The 5,280-nt window shown below is 41.0% G+C and overlaps 1 protein-coding gene across 1 annotated transcript in view; it reads right to left on the bottom strand.

Annotated features, from left to right (window-relative positions):
- Magt1 (magnesium transporter 1) overlaps positions 1-5,280 on the bottom strand; it is a 40,442-nt gene that overhangs the window by 34,488 nt on the left and 674 nt on the right. The window lies entirely within an intron of this gene.

Below are 5,280 nucleotides of genomic sequence, written 5' to 3' on the forward strand. Positions count from 1 at the left end.
CCCCCCCCCCCCCCGCAGACTCATGTGTTTGAATGTTTGGCTGTTCGGGAGTGGCACTATTAGAAGGTGTGACCTTGTTGGGTAGGCGTGGCCTTGCTAGAGAAAGTATGTCACTATGGGAGCAGGCTTTGAGGTCTCTTATGATCAAGCTTCACCCAGTGTGGCACATAGTCTCCTTCACCAGCCTGCAGATCAAGATGTAGAGCTCTCAGCTCCTTCTCCAGCACCATGTCTAGCTGCATGCCACCAAGCTTCTCACCATTATAACAGACTAAACCTCTGATACGGTAAACCAGCCCCAATTAAATGTTTTCCTTTATATGAATTGCCATGGCCATGGTATCTCTTCACAGCAATAGAAGCCCTAACTAAGACAGAAGTATAGCCAAGTCATGTCTGTAACTCCAGCTGCAAGGGATCTCTTTTTTGACCCTTCTCTTCTGGTATCTGCAGGAACCAACACATATGTGTGCACAAATACACAGACACACACACACACAAATAAAATAAAAATTATCCCTGGCTGGGGCTCCTGGGGCTGTAACTCAGTTGGTAGAGTGTTTGCCTAGCATGCATGATGAAGCACAGCATAAATTGGGTGTGGTCTGTGTAACCCAAGCTGACCAGAAATTCAGAATATCTCCTTGGCTCAGCCTCTCAAACCATAGAATTACAGGAGTGGACCACCAATCTTGGATTTATTGATACTTATGGAAAGAAAAATTAAGTTTCTGTATTCAAGATGTTAACAGTTTAATGAAAAGGGCTGATATATAAACCATGCCAGCATCATGTACTAAGTTCATGTCAATTTACCCCTAGGGATCAGAGAAAAGTTCAAGACTTAAAGAGCTGGAAACACCAAGAGCACTGGTTCACATTTGTAACCCCAGCACAGCTGAGGAGGCCAACGTTGGCTATAAAGTGAGTTCGAGATCAGCATACACTTGAGACTCTAAAAACAACACACAGAAAAAGGAGTAGAGACCCTCAGGTAAATAGGGGTATGGTGGTAACAAAGAGGGAAAAGTTCCTCCCACAAAATGGAGACATTTGTACAAGTGTAGAAGAAAGATCAGGAAAGGCAGAGAACTCAGCATACCTGATACAGAAAGCTGGAGTTCAGAGCCTAGCACCCATGTCAGACAGCCCACAAAGGCCTGTAACTCCAGCTCTAAGGGAATCGGACCCCCATCTTATGGCATCTGCAGGCAACCCTACATAATGTACAATTCCTCACACAGGTACACATATGTAAATAAAATAAATATGTAGCTCAGTTGGTAGTATTTGGTTCAGAGCACTTACTGTTCCCATAGAGACATGGGTTCATTTTCCAGTACCCACGTGGTACTTCACAACTGTCTATAACTCTAGGGTCAGGAGATGCGACACCCTCTTTCAGCCTCTGTGGGCACTGCATGCACATGTCACACATGCATATGTGCAAGCAAAATACTCATGTGCATAAAATAAGTATTTCCTTTTAGTTGTGCATATGTACTTCTGTGTATAAATATGTGCACGTGAATTAGATATGTGCTTCAGGTGCCCACAGAGGCTAGAGGAGCAAGATTCCCTGTAGCAGTCTTACAGGTACCTGTAAGCTCCCTGACATGGGTGCCAGGAATTAAACTTGGTTCCTTTGCAGAAGTAGTATACACCACTGAGCCATCTCTTCAGCCCTCAAAATAAATAAATCTAAAAATACAAACTTTAAAAAGCCTTGGGGACAGGGGAGCTGGAGAGATGGCTCAGCAGTTAAGAGCACTGACTGTTCTTCTAGAGGTCCTGAGTTCAATTCCCAGCAACCACATGGTGACTCACAACCATCTGTAATGGGATCAGATGCCCTCTTCTGGTGTGTCTGAAGACAGCTACAGCATACTCCTATACATAAAATAAATAAATAAAATTTTTTAAAAAAGAAAAAAGCTTGGGCTGATACAAGGCTGGTTGAAGCAGAAAATAAAAGCTAGAGAATCCCTTTTTATAGTCTACAAAGTAGGTTAAGAGGTTTCCAGGTTTTCCCTGTTAGCACTTCTACAAGCAAAAAAAAAAAAAAAAAAAAAAAAAAAAAAAAAAAAAAGGATCAACAGAACCTTGTGCACTGTAGGCTAGCCTGGAACACTGACTTCTGTTAACAGTATTTGTAACTTTTGCATAGTGGTTGATACACAGAGCAGAAACAGTAAATTACTTAAAGCATACAGTGAATACTGCTACTATCTCACCATACTATTTTTCCCCCTGTATCTTTGGTATAGATCTCTGACATAAAAACATGGTGGTTTAAAACGACCACCAATTAAAAATTAAAAATAAAAGAAACACTGAGTTACAATTTCTCCAATATTTCTTTGTGGTTGTGCTTGGATCTTGTTTACAATAATTTCCTTTGGTATACATAAAAAAGAACAGGCTAAAAGTTAGTAGGGCAAGTAGTTAGTACAATATATTTCCAAAATCTGAATGGTTGGCATGAATAAAAGGAAGTTAAACTATTTTTAAAAAATGTATTGGGTGCCAGGCAGTGGTGGTGCACGCCTTTAATCCCAGCACTTAGGAGGCAGAGGCAGGCGGATTTCCGAGTTCCAGGCCAGCCTGGTCTACAGAGTGAGTTGCAGGACAGCCAGGGCTACACAGAGAAACCCTGTCTCTGAAAAACCAAAACCAAACCAAACCAAAAAACCCCCTTTACTTTTGTGTTGGGCTTGGGAGCACACAACTCTAATTCAGGTTCTCCTTAGCTCCTCAAGTAATTGGAGACTGCTCTGGTCTAGTTTCAGGAAGCCCTGTCTCAAAATGAGCAACAACAAAGAACCCCCACTTTTTATTTGAAAAGATTAAGTGAGGCCAATGAGATGGCTCGTTAGCAAAAGTGCTTATCACCAAGCCTATGACCTAAGTTTAAAACCTAAGTCCCATACGGTAGGAGAGAAGCTATGCTTTTGGCTTCTACATGTATGCAGTAGCACTTGATCACCCCCCCCACACACACACACACACCAGAGAGATAGCTCAGATCTTCCAGAGGATCCTTCAATTCCCATCGGTCAGCTCATAATCTGTAATTCCAGCTCCAGGTAATCCAATGTCCTCCTTTGGCCTTCATGGGCACCTATACACAAGTGGCATATATACACACATCCATGCATGCAGGCACACAGGCAGGCACAAATAAAAATAACATATCGAAAGATGGTTTTGCCAGTTAAGAGCAATAGCTGAATTTGCAGGGTACTAGGTTATGTTCCTAGGGCTCAGATAGTGTGGCTCATGTAATTCTAAGACAGCAGCTACACACATGGCGCACATCTATCCATCCAGGTAAACACTTGAATATCCAAAATACTGCTGTTTCAATTACTTAAAAATAAAAGGAAATCTTTAAAAAGGCTGACAAAACCAAAAAGACAAAGTGTCCTGGAATAATGGCAGACAAGATACCTGTAATCCTAGCACTGGAGAATCTGAGGAAGGAGGACAAACTCAAAAGACAAGCAAAAATTTGCCCTGTGATTCTGTCACCCAGAAGGAGTTCAAGGCCAGTCCGGAATATGTACTAAAACTTGTTTCAAGTATAAAAAGTAAGTCATTACTATAGACATTCAGACAATATGAATACTTAGGGCAAAATCTGAAAGCATTTCCCTTACCAACATTACTAAATGCCTAGAGATAGCAGCTCTTAAGGGACTGTCATGTGTCTCACTTTACAGAGTTTTGAGTTTTTCCTATACATATACATACACTTACGAATATGGCTTAAAAACAGGACTTTTGGGCTGGAGAGATGGCTCAGTGGTTAAGAGCACTGATTGCTCTTCTGAAGGTCCAGAGTTCAAATCCCAGCAACCACACAGTGGCTCACAACCATCTGTAACGAGATCTGGCGCCCTCTTCTGGGGTGTCTGAAGACAGCTACAGTATATTTACATTAAATAAATAAATAAATAAATAAAATTAAAAAAAAAACAAACAAACAGGACTTTTAGGATTAAAAAAAAAAACAAAACAATGTATTGCTCTGAATATTGTTGTCTACAAAGAATGGCTTGGGATTCTCCCAAAAAAACCACAGCAGGCACTAGACAGCTCAAGTCAAGAGCTTTATCTTCTTTGGCACAATGTCTAGGACTGGTTCCGAGTTCCCAATTGGCAGGTCACAACTGTCCTCAACTAGTTTTAGGGGATTTCACACCTTCTTTGTGTCTCCATGAAGGCAGTGAGCACACATACATGCAGCAAGCACTCAAAAACAAAAAGGCTGTATCAATTTCTTGGCCCAGCAAAAAGGCTGCTCGCTAGGTTATATCTTTGATAATTGTATATTTTTATTTTTTGTCTTTGCCAACTTCCGTAATTTAGTGTTTTCCTTTGCTAGTTCTTCAGTGTTACTGTTTTCAAATCGGGTCTCCTGTAGCCCAGGCTAGTCTCTAACTCATTTAGTAGCCAAGGATGACCTTGAATTCCTGAACCTCCTTCATTATAGTGTTTTGAATAGAGGCATGCCCACCATACCAGGCTTTGCTTAGTTTTTAACCTCATGAAATAACTCAAATACTCAGGTAGGTGCAGAAATTAGTTTATTAACTTAATAGCTGCAATGTTTAACTGGTATTTCAAAAATGTACCTATAGGTTTTGTGTACTAAAGGAAGTTCAGAATGCACAGGAAATAGCATTAGAATGAATGGATTTAGTCTACTTTAAATACAGTAGTAGTTAACTGTGTAAACCTAGGGCTGTTCTTCCTTATAAAATTAGAGGGTATAAATAATTATCATTAGTCTTTTAAAGCTCTATTGAGCATATGGTTTTAAGTCACAAATGTTCAGAAACACAGGGCTAAGATCCATCTGTTCGGACTGCTAAACATCAAGCTTAAAAAAATAAAATAAAATAAGCTGGGTGTCCCAGCTCACACCTGTAACCTCAGCACTTGGAAGGCAAAGAATTGTCTTGAGGTCCAAGCCAGAATGGGCTATAGGGGGAGAATGTTTCAAACGAAACAGAACAAAAAAATAAACAGAAAGGAATGCGAATACTGTATGTTTTCTACATCTCAAAGACTGTTCCATAAATTCGTGGTAGGGGAGCGGGGGTGGCGGGAGCTTAGTTAGCTCATTCGCGATTTGTGTCTTTCACAGACTTTACACATTCTGAACGCTTGAGCCGGGCAGTGGTGGCACATGCCTTTAATCCTAGCACTTGGGAGGCAGAGGCAGGGGAACTTCTGAGTTCGAGGCCAGCCTGGTCTACAGAGTGAGTTGCAGGA

Source organism: Mastomys coucha, chromosome X (genome assembly GCF_008632895.1).
Source record: "Mastomys coucha isolate ucsf_1 chromosome X, UCSF_Mcou_1, whole genome shotgun sequence".
Taxonomy (NCBI): domain Eukaryota; kingdom Metazoa; phylum Chordata; class Mammalia; order Rodentia; family Muridae; genus Mastomys; species Mastomys coucha.